This window comes from Athene cunicularia (assembly GCF_003259725.1).
Source record: "Athene cunicularia isolate RWA chromosome 2 unlocalized genomic scaffold, athCun1 chr2_part1, whole genome shotgun sequence".
Taxonomy (NCBI): domain Eukaryota; kingdom Metazoa; phylum Chordata; class Aves; order Strigiformes; family Strigidae; genus Athene; species Athene cunicularia.
The window spans coordinates 143,878,783-143,894,801 of record NW_020799095.1 but is presented as its reverse complement, the minus strand read 5'-3'; the positions used below and the strand labels follow the sequence as shown (position 1 = coordinate 143,894,801).

At 36.7% G+C, this 16,019-nt stretch overlaps 1 protein-coding gene across 4 annotated transcripts in view; it reads left to right on the top strand.

Moving 5' to 3' along the window:
- The window catches only part of FAM49B (family with sequence similarity 49 member B), a 61,994-nt gene that overhangs the window by 21,400 nt on the left and 24,575 nt on the right, over positions 1-16,019 (top strand). For 3 of the 4 annotated variants that reach the window (XM_026841845.1, XM_026841848.1, XM_026841846.1), the window contains exon 3: positions 10,944-10,980. The exons of the other annotated variant lie outside the window; for it this stretch is intronic. The gene's annotated coding sequence lies outside the window, so the exon portion shown is untranslated. The remainder of the gene's footprint in view (positions 1-10,943; positions 10,981-16,019) is intronic. 4 annotated transcript variants of the gene reach the window in all.

The following is a 16,019-nucleotide window of genomic DNA, read 5'->3' as shown; positions in this document are numbered from 1 at the left end:
CCACAAACTGTAAACTAAATATGCATTCTGTTTACTTCTGATTATACTTTACTATATATCTCCTGTAAAGCTTGAGTGCTACCCTTCTATTTACTGCTACTGTTTGAGCTACAGGGCTAACTCATGACAGGAGAGGGTTCTTAGCCCGAAATGGGGCAATGCAGCTGGGTCCAAGAATGAATGTGGAAGGAAGCAGCATCCTAGCCAGTAAGGAAACATAAAGCTTTTATGACCCAAATATTTACAGATTCTTAATTAATCTTCACATACTAGTTAATTTGCCTAAATTTTAGAAGCATTTGAGGTTAACTTTATGAAGTTGTGTTGTGTAGCTGTTGCTAATAACCAGGGTTCACAAAGAATATTAACATACTTTGTTCTGTTACTCTGCATTTCTGCCAAACAGAATAATGATAGGAAAGTTTTGAAGGTTTATAGTGGTCAATAATATGCATCTTTCTGAAATGACAGTGAGAACAATGTTTGACTTAAGTCTTTTTTTAATATAAAGAAGATTTATATAGTAAACTGTTTGTTGCTTGGCTCTGTAAAATAGCAGCTCCTGAAACTAAAATGTGTACGAGACTTTCCCAAATACCTGGTTTGAAAATGTATGTTCCTCAGTTTACAGAAGACCTGTGGCATGTAGTCTGACACAATTTGAGATACCAAAGCACTGTATTACCAACACAGGTTTTGAACCACATTGTAATTATCCGATAGTAATTTTGAGGTTAATCCTTGGATTATACTGATTGTATATGATGTGAATAAATAACGTATGTCTGTCACTAAATTTGAGCAAATAGCTTGCCCCATACAACAAATTCAGAAGTTCATTAGTTTAGCAGTGAGGGGCTAATTCCCTGTCCATTTCTCTGCTTCATCATCCCTTCCCACCCCATTATTCTCCTATCTCTCTGAGAAGTTCAACAGGATGGCCATGCTGAGTAAAACTAGATAATTCTAGAAGGCAACTCTTTGTCTGCAACCATAGTAAAGTATTTGTCTTAATGCAACGTTTTCTTTAGGACCAACTAGTGCTTTTTAGCTCAGGAGTAGTGATGCGCAATCTCAATTTTACTATTTTCAGCATTAACTGTGGTCTGGGAAGACATTAGCTGAGATCTTGTTGAGCTCTACCACATTTTAGACTTGACCCAAGTCTCAGCTCAAGCCCCCAACTCTGGGAATATGCTGAAAAGAGAATGTGACACACTGACATGGCATCCCTTGGGACAGAGTGTGTCCTGAGTCTTGCATGACTGGTGCCAAGATAGAAACATCCAGCCAGCTGGACCTTGGCGTGGCACAGACTAGCCTAAATGGTGGTATAAGACATGCATGGCTATTTTATCCAAGTAATATTTATTTTGGTTATGATGTTTCAGCTGTCCCTTATCACAGACACTGAAGAACATAAAACTTTTCAGTGTTGGCTCTATTTTTCTTGTATTAGCTTTTCATTACATGAATTTACTTGTGTCAGTTTATTTTTCCAGAGTATCTGTCATTCAGAAAAGATCTTGATAATTATTTCCTGCTTTTGTGTATAATCTCTGATAATTATTCATTCTTTATAGCTTTATATCTCTCATATGCAGCTTGAAATTGTCTGCATGCTTAAAGAGTTAAAAAAAATCTTAGATTTGTTCCCCTGTAATGATGATGGGGAGATGTTTCAGGCAATCTGATTAACATGTTGTGAAGTCACTGTTCCAGCACTGCTATTGCAGTGTTTGTGGATTAACAGGTTTTGCATTTTGTGCTAATTTTAATAAATATGAAAACACCTTCAGTATTATGTTTGCAAAGTGGAAGCAAATGCATACCTGTCACTTATTAATTTTGAAAACTCTTTGTTGTGGCTTACATAGCTCTTAAGAGTAGCATTTTTAAATATTTTGCTTCCTTGTGGGGACAGTCTTTAAAAACTCTTCAGTAATGATTTTAGGCTTTTAGTGCAAATCCCTTAATATGTGTTAAAAAGAGCAGGAAAGTTTGTTTCTAGTTGTCCCCATACCCCTGTGCCTACAAAAGGTTAGAAGTGAAGTACCTCATTCAGGAGAGATACTGTATTGAGTAAAGGCCATGTTGCATGTGTTACTGACTTATGTGTGGCCTTGACTGTCTAGGGAGTTTGTAAGATGTGCTGCAAGAAATATAAAGCAAGGTTCTTTTTGTTTTGCTCAATGCTAAATGTTTCCTCTACTAAACAAGGAAGTGGGTGTTGACAAATGTGCAACTTTTAATTTGTGCTTTCAGAAGGATTTTTTTTTTTTTTCTTTTTGGAGAAACCAGTGTAAGCCATCTAGGAAGTGGTGAAGTTACAAATGTTTCTGAACAACATGAAAAGCTTTCACCACGGTTACCTACCAGATACCAACAGCAGGGTCATGTGGGTAAAAGAATAATCCATCACAATGAGGTTATATATTGTAAATACATGAAGAAAAATGAAAGTCTTCCTGACAACTGAAACCACTTTTACTTCCCATTTGTGCCACAAGTTAAAACCAATCTCCTTTAGAGCAACACTACCAAATATATTGCTGTAGGTTTGCCTATAAATTCTGTCTGCAGTTCAGCAGAGCTTCTTAAATTGATTTGTTGTCCATGTGAAAATGGGTTTAAAAAGGTTCTTAGTATATGAAGTTTAAGTACTTTTTGTGGTTTTGACACTCACTATAAAATATTTTGATAGAAATTCCGATGATGTTACTGATGTTCGACCAGCATGCATGTATTTTGTATTAATGCTGGTATCTAAGGCAAGAAAGAGGAATAGCTGACAGATTTTCAGGCCTGACTGAGCTGTTTTCTATTTATTTGCTGTGTTTTACTTGGGGCTTGTTTAATGTGGCTGGCTGCAATAGCATGGGCATAGATTGAGGGGTTAAAAGCTTTTGTGCATCCTGTGTTTTTTAAAGTCTAATAGTACGTATTAGCAAAGAATGTAAATAATCTGCCTGTGCTGATGCAATGTAATGTGGTTTTCTCCCACAGTGGACATAAAATTACTTAAAACCTTGAATGAAGATGTTATTAATTTGCAAATTATTGGTGACAGGGTTTTTTACTGTAATCAAGAAAAAATCAGTGTAGAGATCTTCCAAAATATCTTTTACATGCAGTAGTCCTACTGCAACAGTTAGTAGTGTAAGTTTAAAACATGGGTTTTGAATCTGGTTTAATGGCTCATTTAGTAAGCTGTGTTCTGCTTGAGACTTGAGCCATGACGATTTGTTTATGAAGGTAAAGCTGCTGGTTTTCTCCACCTGTAAATAATTGCTCAGGATAACATGAACTGTTTAGTTCTGTTTGTCCAATGAGCCTTCAAATCAGAGACATTAATTTAAGGGTTGTTTTGACTTTTTGAAAAGTCACTTTTAAACAGACCAGCAAAATATGTAAACTTTTCCCATCAGAAGGACATTTGACCTGAAAAGCTGTGCTTGTTGAGACAGGTGATGACTTTCATATTAGGTTTTATGTGGTCTGTTCTATTAGGTTAATGTCAGATATTGCTTATTTCACTTCCTGAGTTACAGAAGGACTCTTGTTTGTTAAAGGACATTTCTAGGTTTTGTGGGTGTTCTTTCATTGGGTTTTTTTAACTCTGTAGTGATTTGAACTACTAACATGTAGTGCTTCAGATCTGGTTAATATTCAAATTACTGCTTGACCACATAACTGCAGTTTTATGATGTAGAATCACAGAATATCTCAAGTTGGAAGGGACCTGTCAGGATCATTGAGTCTGACTCCCTGCTCCTTTCAGGACTACCTAAAACTAAACTATATGACTAAAAGCATTGTCCACATGCTCCTTCAACTCTGACAGGCTTGGTGCCATGACCACTTTCTTGGGGAGCCTGTTCCAGGGACCGACCACACTCTCAGTGAAGAACCTTTTCCTAATGTCCAGTCTGAACTTTCCCTGATGCAGTTTGTCTCCTTTTAGCTCATGGTAGAATTAACTTTGGAAATTATCAAGCAGAAATAGTGTGCAGCTGTTGAGACTCAGTATCATTAAATTGCAATGCAGGAATTAAGACCTTGTGTATGGCTCTTGTTTTTTGGTGTTTTTTTTTCTTGACTGTTGGACAAAGCTGTTGAAAACACAGTGGTCCCTAGGAGCTGGGCCCAGACATTCCCATGTTATGTTTTTTTACATTTGTTACCCTGTATTCTATAATTTTTTTGCATGCTTCTGTCTTAAATGCTACCCAATAAACATATGAGGTCACAGATTAAAATAACTTGGTTAGATTCTTCCTTACTGGATGGCTAGTGATTGATACAATTGGTTTGAGTATTTTTTATCATTTTTACTGGCATCTAATCACCCATGTTTTTCTTTGTATTAGAATAATCTCAAACTTCTGTTACTGGAATGTTACTGTTTAGCTGATCTGAAAAGCTTTAACTGTTTTGGGTATCCCCTATAACCTGCTCAGCTCTCAAGTCTGAGAAGCATGTGGCAAAACTTACTGCTGTTGGTTTCCAGAGAAAGGGCTTTTCAGGCTTTTTAAAAGCTAATCTGTGTTCTTTGAAATCTGTAATAATAAAATCCATTGCCTCTGAGCCCCAGAGATGCTGTCTATGATACTTCTGTAGCTGTAGTATAATCAGTTTAAGTCTAAATTCATTTTACAGTTTTATCTATCAGAATTAAATTGGGCTTCAGCTTTCCATTTCTGATACTGTTGAGAAACCACTTTATGGTTAAAACTCACTAAGACCAGTAAAAAGATGTTTTAGGTGGTAAGTTACTTCTCTGGTTTGTTTCCTTTCATGATAGAAGTTCCCTTCTGTTCATATGACCTAGCATAGTCCTGAGAAAAGTGGTTTACCCTGAGTGTAGAAATCTAGATTATAAGAAATAAGGACTCCTCTGTTTAAGTGTTACTGAATAGGTCTATGGGTCTCATGGTTGCTCAGAGCTGATAATACATTACTAATAATGTTGAATGGGAAAGCCCTTTTGACCTTTTCTTGTCTTACTGTTTTTACTACGCAAGTGGATGAGTATTGCTGCAAACTTCTGGGACAGGGTATGGTCTTAAACTCTGCCATATTCCTAAGAAATTATATCATTTGTGTATCTTTAGATAAAAAAAGCTGTTTGATCACTTGATTGGTATTCAGGAACGCTTCACAACTGGGTGTTAACAGCATAACATCAAAGGAAGCATCAACTGTAGAAAAATAGCAATGCTAGGTAGTCATAGGGAAGTTAAACACGCAATAGCAAACAGCAATATCATTTAATGTTGTAAAGGTATTAAGTATTTCTTCCTAGTTTAGGACTACTTAAGTACTTTTTTGAGGGGTGAAAGCCTGAATACTAATGAGTTCTTCAACATTCTGCTCATATAATATACCCAGTACTGAATCACTTCAGGATTTAGATTTATGAAGGTTCAAAAGGAATACAGGAGATAATATGCTACCAGAAATAGCAAGTTCAGTTGTTTGAATCATTAACTATTAGACACAGCACTTTAATAATTTAATAATTTTGTGGGGGGGTTTTGGTTTTTTTGTTTTTTTTTTCTTGCAGTAAAACAGGAAGTTTTGTAGCCTGGACTAAAATATCACAGTTCCACCCCCCCACCCTACTGCCAAAGTAACAATCACCACAAATTAAACAACCCAAAGTAGCCCTATCTCTGTTTTTCTAAAAGTTGTTGTCTTCTGGTTACCTGACACTTAATATTCTCACTTGCTTTGAGAAGTGAAAAAGATTATTTGGAAATCCTTAAGTTAAATTTCTGATTTGGTTAAAAACCAAACATTGTACTTGCATCTTTTTTTTTCTGTGTAAAGCTTTGACAAGATGCAAAAATCAGGATTATCATAGTTCATTTTACTGTTTCCACTAAGCTAAGGTAGTGGTTTATTGTGGAAAACATACCTGTAAGTGGATGCAATATAAATTTTCATGCTGAGTATTAATCTTGTATATGTCTGAATATCCTCTTAAACCATACAAGCTTCTGAAATATCTGTGGTTTTCCCTCTTTTTTTATTGATAAAATGGGTTTATGTATGTAACCTTGTCCCCTTTTTGTTAATCTGTAGTGCACTATCTAAACTTCCTTTACATATTTTCTTCAAAGCAAACTTCATGGCTCTTTGCTACACTCCTTTTGAAGCCAAATCCTCAGACTAAGCTTTAGAGAAACTTAAACAGCACTTTGTGGACCTCACATGGAGTATGATGAGTAATTAGTTGCACCTCTAATTTAGCATGTGGAACTGAAAGTGTCACTCAATGCTTGCTAATATAGCAATGTAGAATGAGTTATATTGGCATGAATGCATTTTAATCTCTGAATAAAGACAGAAAGCATAACGTGTGCTTCTGGCAGTTGTCTAATACAGGTCAAGAACTGCTAAGAAAGCTTCTGTGTCAAATCGCCCTTTCTGTCATTAAATTACAAACTCAAACACAGGTTTGAGTGTAGCAAGTAGTATGAGATCGTACAAGGACAGCATTGAGAAATTATATAGGATAGGGAATGGCTTTATATAACTCATAGACTTTAAAGACACAATTTAGCTTCAGAAGGATAAATAAATATACATAGAGAAGAAAGATTTGAGCTGAAGCTCTCTACAGTCAGAAGTCAAAAACGTGGTTTTATAGCAGGCAACCGGTAGATTTGCTTTCTTATAAAGAACTAAGGTCACTTTGCAGTAGTGATAGGCTACCTTTGCCTAGATTCAATCTAAAGTTTTATTGCCATACAGATAGAGCAGAATCTGCTTTTAGAATCACCGATGTTAACTTTATAGTTCGCATCCATTTAGCATTGAACCATGGGTTCATCTGCAGATGCCCTGAAACTTCCTTTGAAACATGATCTTAGCTGTGATTTTTTTTTTTTTTTATAGTTTAGCCATTTGTTATTGTTACCAAAGTAAAAATCAAGCTTTACTACTAAACATTTCTTAGCATTCTTTTTTTTAATTCCCACAAGAGTGAGATGTATTTGACTTGTGGTTCTGTTTTGGACTGGGCTTGGTTTTTTGTGTTTTAATGTGTGCTTCTAATTGTAACCAATTTTTAGAGTGGTTTCTTCAAACTTAATTTCTGGTCTGTAACTGAAGCAACAGAGCAGAGTGTCTAAAAATTGCCAGAGCAACTAGTCTTAGAGCTAGGTCCTGTTCTGTTCAGCAGTCTGCAAAGAACACTTGAGATTCATGGACTGAGAACATCTGTGCCATAGTCCACCTCTGGTTTGCACAGAGTTCAAGTTGGTGATGCTTACCAAGGGAAATCCTAGTGCAAACTTGAACTTCAAACAAGAAATTCCAGCATTTTCTCTGTGAAAGTAACACAGTGGATTGTGTTTTGAAGACAACTATTGATACTAAAGCTTGGGTGCCTAATACTTCACATGGAGTACATGAATCCTCTGCAAACTTTTTTTATTCAGTGCTGTGAGCTTTATGAAGTAATTCTTTCTGAAGTTCCCTGACAAGCTGAGGTACCAATCAAGTACACAGGAAGTAATTTAGATTCTTACTGCAAAGTTGTTGATTCTTTCTCAGTACTCAATGCTTTCAGTTCTCAGTAGGCAGAAAAACCTGACTGTTGGAAAGCCTGCAGAATCACCATTCTTGTAGCAAATCTTGACTGACAGTTGCTAACAAATCTATGCTTCTGTGTAGAGGCTTCTTAATTGGTTCAGTCAGGGTTGGGCAGAAGACATTGGTTTTATACTGGAAGTTAATGGTTAGCTTTTCTCTTCAGAAATCTGTTTTCATGTATTGCCGAGTTAAGCAGCATCAGTTCAGTATGAGGTGGATGCCCCAAGCATAGGGCTTATTCAGTGGTTAGCCAGTGTTGGTTGGGTTTTTTGTTTGTTTGGTTTTTGGGTGTCTGGTGTTTTGTTGTTTTTTTTTCTTCACGTTTTGTTATCCACAATGATGTCAAGTTTACTTAATGGATCTGTTATATTTGGGTACCATTTGACTTGTGTCAACTACAGGCTATTTCTCTGAAAAACTGAATGATGCTTGGTTTTGTTTTCTTCTGAAAATAAATAGCTGCAGTTTGGATGATTCACTGCCTCTCTAATGGCTGTAGACATTTTTCCACGTTTGTTCTCCAACTGTTGTGGCAATTCTTTTTTGAGTTCCTGTTGTAGTTGGCCTGAGATGTTAGCATATGCTTTGGCTTTTTTATTCTGTGGTGAAGTTAGGCTGCAAGTCAAGGGAGGGAGTGTGTGTGTGTAATAGAGATTTCTAGGATGGGATGCATTAATCTTTCTGCTGTTTGACTCCATGAAATAGTATCCAAAAAAAGGCTAAACAAAATCTGTGAGCTGTTAACCCATTGAATAAAAGGTAGTTTTCCTGCCCGGAGCTGCACCTTCTGTAATAAAACATTAAATACTTGGCTGCCTCAATCACAAGCAATTGAAAAAATGCTTGGTTCTGTATTATTTTGATTTTCACTACCTATTAAATTCTATAGTATACATGTCTCATCTTGTGCCTGTTGGTATTCTTTGTATATTAATCTGCAGATCCAGACCTTGAGAATCAATCTGAAGGAAGCTCAGATGTTTTGCAGATCATCCTCTATACTAACTGGGAGAACCCAAGTAATGCACTCTGAATCTGATAATAGGCAATTGTTCATCTAGATACTCTTGTGTCTGAATTAAGGTGCATCCAGACACACAAGAATTGTGTAATCCATCACACCATTAGTTTCCATCACACTATTAGTTTCACATCTGGCCACTTTTAATGGATGTTCACTGATTATTCCCCACTGACTGCTAGAGATCTACAAGTCAATTTGTTAACCATTTAGACAGTGCTGTATTGTATTGCATAGTGCTAACATCTAAATTTAAAATACTGTGTGATGTGAAGTCACACCATGCTAAATTCAAATATCTATCAGCTTGCTAGTATAAACCAAGTTGATAGCATCAGATGTGCTCAGTCTTACCTGTTTTGCATGAAGACTTGTTCATGGGTACTAAAAGATAGGAATCCAGTTAATGGATTCCTGTGGAACATCTCTTTTCTTGTTGCTGATGATGGTCCAATTGATGTATAATTCTCAGGTTTCCATGTTGCTTCCCTTTTGCCTAATGTGTCTACTAGGCCTCTTCTTTCCTCATACCTTTATCACAAGGATCATGGAAGACGTTGTTAAATTAACTTTCATTCATCAAACCTTCAGAACAAGCAAACTTTTCTTTCAGGTGGTGAGTGCTTGTGATTGCAAGTGCAGTACTCATCCCAGAAAGATGTGAATAGCTGAGCAACTCTAGGTTTCATCTAATAATTTTATCAGTTGGAAATTTAGACATTTCTGTTTAGTAATGAACTAATACTGTTAGGAAGCTTTTTGTATATATATAAAGTCCCTAGCCTTACTGCTGTAGTGGTTATTTTCCTCTGTTGGTTTCATATTTATTTTTATACTCTGGTCATTCTAATGAACTTGGACTTCTCCTTTTTGTTTATATCTCAGTGAATTAAGTCAGACTCTCACCTAGAATAGTCTTAACCAGAGCTCTTGACTATCCCTCCCCCCAAAAATAATCTTTTTACATAGATTTTTTTTTTGTGTGTGTTTGTAAACGTTTAGTCCCATTTGATTTATTTCTTTCACTTTTTTTCAGGAAATTATTTTTTTTAAGTAATGTTGGGTCTAACTTTGGTTTCAGTTTCTCTGTTCACAGTATCAGTTTTGTTCATCCCTGACCTGCATGGAACCATTGTTTTCCAGTCAGTGTTTGATTTTTGTTGCTTTGTCTCAGACCATAAATTGAGCAGTCTGAAGTCATGAGGAGAGGGGGGGAAAAAAAAACATGTAAAATATCTCTAGTGAGAGTGTGGGTGGGTTTTAGGGAATTTGCAGCAGCTCTTACAGAGATAATGCTGTTAACCGTCTTTTTGTCCTGTGAAGTAGTTGTTGCCCTGAAGTACCAACTGTTGCTTACTGCTGAGAGAGTAATGAGAAGTTGAAGCCAATGGGTAAAGGAAAAAGCAGATGCTACTCAAACTTAAAGAAATCCTGGTTAAGGGGGAAGCCTCTTTGAGAGCGATGCATACACTGGAAAGAATGGAAAAATAAATTTCTACGGTTGTAATAGTGTCTGACAGTTGTCTTTTTGCTTATGTTCAGTTCTGTGGGCTGTGAAGAGTCATTCTCACTAGGTTCTTCACTCTGCTTCTTGCCTGTGGTGGTGTAGATCATCAGAGCCTGCCCTAGCTAATGTTACACTATTATTTCCTATACAGCTTTATGAGATACTCTAATACTCCATATTTTCTCCTTTAAACTGTACTATTAACAGAATTGTTTCACCAGCCTTAAGATGGTGGTTAATAATGTATATAGCAGACTGAGGCGGTCCAAGAAAACTGGTGTTCTTTGTTAAGCAAATGGTTTTCAGTGGTGATTTGAAAATGCCTTCTCTGGAGGTCAGCATGCAAGCCATGAATTTTTTCAAGAGCTAATTTGTGTGGTTGAATTAAGAATCTTGTGTTTTTTTTTTTTTTTTTTTTTTAAGCAAACTGAAATGCAAGTGGAGCAATTGCCACTAGTATTTTACTGCAGCTTTGACTCTTTAGTCATTAGATATATTATGGGATATGTGTTCTTATGGATTATCTAACGCTAGCAGCCGTTTTCCCTAGAAACATATTTGTTGCCAAATAATTGTATTCCCTGTTTATTTATACACCTAGAGATAAAACACAGTTCTGCATTCTATTTTTTTTATCATGTGTTTAAAAAGTTACAGTGTGGCATATAGGTCCAGAACAATGTTTATGAAGCAGATCTGGAAAAATAGTCTGGAACACTTGTGTGTTTGCTTTTACAAGGTCATGTAGCATTATATTTAAGACTTTTGGTGCAAAAGAATGAATTCTCATAATCTCTTTTTCTTTTAAAACAGCCTGGAGGCCAAGAACAGAGTGCAGCACTGGCTGTAGGTAAGGACTAAAACTTAACCTGCTTGACAACTCTCCTGGCTTAAAAGAAGCAGAAATTAGAATAAGATAAAGGGCAGAAAATGGGTCTGTGCTGAGTATTGGCACTTTTCTGTTTAAGAACTAGTTTTCCCCCGTTTGCTTCCACGATTTTTGAAATTTGTGGTGTTCACTAGGAAGTTCTGATCCGTAACCTAATTTATACCTCTCTGGTTAAAGACATTAAACCAGGTTGCAAGTGTTTGGTTTTTTGCTTGCATGGTACCTTGCCACACAGCCCGGTAATGATTTTGAAAACTCTTTGCTGTGGTGATGTGAAGAAGTCCCATTGTTTTGATAAAGGCATTTTTAGTGTGCCCATAGTAGTTTGGCCCCATTTAAGAACTTACCCTGGAAGATTGTGCTTAAAGTTCTTGGAAGATTTGAATGAAGAAATAACATTTTGGTGGTGTTTCTTTCTCAGTCCCTTTAGTAAAGTTACTGTGTAACTTCTTTTCTTAACCAGATGCCTTATGCTAGAAACCTGTACTCTGAACCAGCTTGTAAGAATGAAGAGGTAGCATGTACTCATATGAAGGTTTTAACTTTTAATTTTATAACCTGCTCCTTGTCATTTAAGCTACTGCATAGAGTGTGTGTGTGTTATACTTCATGTTTATTGTGCTGCATCAGCATAGCTAACTGTCTTCTGTCAGAAGGGGAAGGTAATGCTACCAAATGTGAGATAGGATTTATTTTTCTTTTGTTTCTGATTAATCATCAAAAAGCTTTTTGAATTCTGGGGAGCTGATTAAATTGATTTGTCATCAGTTTTGTTGACAACAGTAGAAAACATTTGCAAGTGCTGTGTCTAAAACTATTTGAATACTCCATTTAAGAATTAAGAATATATGGCATTATAAATGTGTTACTAAAGTAATTGTCCCTTATTTTTGTGCAAAATACTTGTTTTGCAGGTTCACTGATTTCGTTGATATGTGTATGACTTTTTTGTCATTCTTAGTAGAGCTTATAGCAGTACTGGGTCAGACCAACAATCCTAGCCTACTGTCTTGACTTTCTGGGGTTATGAAATGAGTCTAGGAACTGGGCAAGCATACAGCAGTATTTTCCAAATCTACAATAAAACAGTGCCTTTTTCATTTGGTAGCCTTTACTTTCTGAAGTCATGGACAAGTGTATTAGCAAGATTGCTATTAGAATTAGTGCAAGCTTTGATTCACAGCATTGTGTCCATTTGCAAAGGATATGCTGTTAAGAGCCACTAAACTGAGTCAGACCATGGGTCTGCCTAGCCAAGTACAGTCTCCAGGAATCACTATCTTCCTTCCCTCTGCATGTGTGCACTTGGTTTTGCTCATCCTTTTGCACCACCACTTACACCTCTACTAGAACAGTGCTGCTCCTTCTCAGAAAGGTGAGTCATCCAGAAAAGCTAGCAAAACTAAGGGGGCATTGCTGGGAATGGTACTGCCTGCTGAAAGAGGAAGGCTGTCCAGCAAACAGCTACAGCATGTGGGAAGAAACTTCTGTTTTCTTTGAAGAAACTGTGAATTTTCTTCACAGAAAAGTTTTTTTGAGTATTGAAGGGAAAATGTTTATAAACCAAGGTAGTGGTGTCCATGTAAGCAGCCTGCAAGTTCAGGTGTCTGACTGCTGATGCTTTCACCTTTTCCATCTGTGCTGAGATGATGTACCTGGGAGATGCTTAACAGCATCGTAAACCAGCTGAAATCACCAGTATAATGGGTTTGAAGGGACTGGCAGAAGCCCTACCCAAGCACACTTTCAGTAGGAAAGCACCAATAAGCTGACAGTAGTAAAGATATGGAGACTGTCGGAAACTTGGGTTAAGCTTCAAAGAAGGGGGCAAACTTAACTAGATGTTGCTTTCTGAATAAGATTAAAACTTGAAAAAAGTTTAATATCCCATAAAACCCAAACTTTCAAATGTGAGCAGATACCCAAGGAAGATTGGAAACCGGGAGAGTGTATAATTGGTGGTTCTTCTAGTATGTGAGTTTTCTCAGGTCAAGTATTTTTCTCAGCCAGATGTAATTATTAAATTAATTCAGTATTCTTTAATGGCTTTCTGTGCTGCATATGTACCTGATTTTCCCCAAGAACTGCTGCAAACTTCTTGTGAGATGGGATGGGTGTGGACTTCTAGAATTCACAGAGGGACTGGTGCAGGAAATCCTAACTCTGATATCCTGCATACTTGCTACTGATCTTAACGGATTGTGGGGTGTATAAGTCATTGGAGAATAATAAATGCTTCTCCATATTTCCAACAGGAGGATGAAAATAAATTGGCTTATCATATCTTATGCTTATGGGCCACCTTTAGTTTAATTTTAAGATTAAAAGAAAAGGTATGTTGGGAGGGATGGAAAATGAGATAAAAGATGATCAGATTTAGGACAGCTGGAGGAATTTGGACCAATGTGGTCGGTTTTTGTTTTTTTGTTTGGTGGTTGTTGGGTTTTCTTTACACTTGCCTTATAACAAAAACTATCCAGACTCAATAAAAGTAGTTGATACTGTGCTTCATGAGGCTATCTGAAGTAGTAAATGGAAATATGACAGCTGTAGAATCTTGAAATTTTAAAGAAGCAAACAACCACATTAGAGACCAATTTTAGCCCTCTGTCCCACCTAATGGCTGTCTGTTTTGCTACTGTTTCTGAAAACGGATGGCATGGGAAGGGAGTATCATTCTGCTAGTCATTTTTTTTATACCATTAGTAACATGATGTGTTTCATTAGCCTTCTATATTCAGCAAATATACTTTGACTGGTGTCTCAGAAAAAGGAAACTCCACAAAATAATCAAAAAGCTATCCAGAAACGTAGAAATTTGCCCTTCCAGCTACATGATTTGGAAGGCCAAAGGACTTCCCTTGATAGTTCAGCACTGGTGTGTCACTGAAGTAAATTTGCAGATGGACAGTCAGTGTCAGGTTCATACACACAAGGTTTTAAGTTTAGTACTGTGACATCCCAGCAAAATCCCTTGAGATAGAATATGTCAATGAATATTCATATCCATCAGCTTGATAACTAGATAATTAGTCATAATATTGTTAGTGTAGGACTTGCAAGCCAAGACACTGAACGGGTGCAACAATTGGGAGTTAAACTAAAAGAAAGCATTTAATTTGAGTATTGAGAGCTACAGATGATTGTACTCCTTGTCCTGTACATTAGATGGCAGTATTACCAAGGCTGTTTGAGCCTCAGTGTAACTTCATCCAGCTTGGCTACTGAAGTGTATGGAAGTCTTATTCTTATAGGTGGGAATTCAGCTGTTTTGAAAGAAAACACATTTCCCAATTAAACTAGACTTGAAGAGGAGTGCATTTTCACAAGTGAAATAACAAGCATAAGCTAGCAGATCAATTGTAGTAGATGCTATAGTGAAGCTAGAGATTGGAAAGTTCGTGTTTTGTTTTTTCTCCTGACAGTTAGATATACTTGCAAGTCTTGTTTTTTTTTGTTGTTTGTTTGTTTTTTGTTTGTTTTTTTTCTTTACAATGAGATGAAAAGCTGGCAGAATAATGACTTACACAAGTTATTGTTACTGTTGGGTTTGGGGTTTTTTTTAGAGATGAGAACTTGATAGCTGACATCCTTGAAATATGAAACTTTCATAGTATGTGGTAGTATAACACAGTTTTAATAGGCATGCCATCTTTTGTAGAGTAAGAAGCTTTTCTGTAAAATAATAGTCTGTAAATCTACCACATCTCTTGTTAAATGCTTTTTTGTGTCTTGATGTACCTGATAAAAATAGAATGTTCTCAGCTTGCTTTGAAAAAAAAGACAGACTTCAAGATCAGCCACCGTTTCCATGATAACGTCACAATATCATGGACTAAATGCAATATTTAGGCTGGAAGAAAATTGCCAGCTCTCAGAACTGTAAGGCTCTCTAAGATCGGATGAAGCATGCTTCCCTTTCTCTGGAAGATAAAATTGTAAGGTAGTGACCTCTGTTGGAGGAGATTCAGCACTACAGAAGGCTTTTAAGATTTCAGACTTGGAAGGAGAAAGCAAAGTGTAAATTTCATTTGAGTGTAAATGTCCCTGAACTAAAAAAAATATTTTTTTTTCTGATGGTTTCAATGTAGTTGTATTAATTCTGCATAATGCTCTTTTTAAGTTAGAAAGCACGTTGAGCTTGTATCATTTTGAAAGAGGAAAGCATATCTATCTTTTAGCCCTTATTAGAATAGTGCGGTTACTTGTTGAAGGGTACATCAGAGCAGATTTGTGCAGCAGTCTCTCCCCTTTTCAATACAAGTTCTGTTACAAAAATAAGAATCCTCCCATACAAATTGGGGTTTATTCCAGACTAGTATGGGCATGCTTAGTTATTTTATTGTAGTTCCTGTCAAATAAGTTACTCAGTGGCAGCTGTGCCACTAAAATATTCCCAAATTAACAAGGCTTTAAGACTGCCTTTTCTGAAGGGACTGTGGATTCTTCAGTGCCTTTCCCTTAATTTCCTCTAAGTGGAAAAATGAACACTGACCTTGACCATACTATACAATTCTGGTTTTGAGGAATGTGAGCTTTTTTTTCACTAGACTGTTTTCTCTGGCAGGCCTCCATTTGTCTCGTACGACAAGTTTTAAATTCAGTTTTCTTCAGAAAGGAGACTTTATTGATAATGTGTGATCTCAAAAAAGAAAAGAAAACAGAACAACCTTCAGTTTCATCTAGAACAGTTTATTGTATCAAAGTTGGTTTAGGTAAAAGAACTGACATCAGAGGCAACTTTAAACAGCTTTTAAGTAGCCTGAATACTTACTTTCCGATACAAAACCATTTTCTATCTAGGTATCTGAATAGTGGAAAAACAATTTTTATAAGATATTGATGATTGAAGCCCTAGAATTCAGTAAGGGAGCCGCCAAACATCTGACACTCAGCTACCTGCCATGCTCTGCAGCAGCCAGCCAACTATTTCTGTCTTCCAGGGAACCCTGACCTGACCTTCCTTCCCTTCTCTGCATACAGTGGTCTCCCTGTGCCCC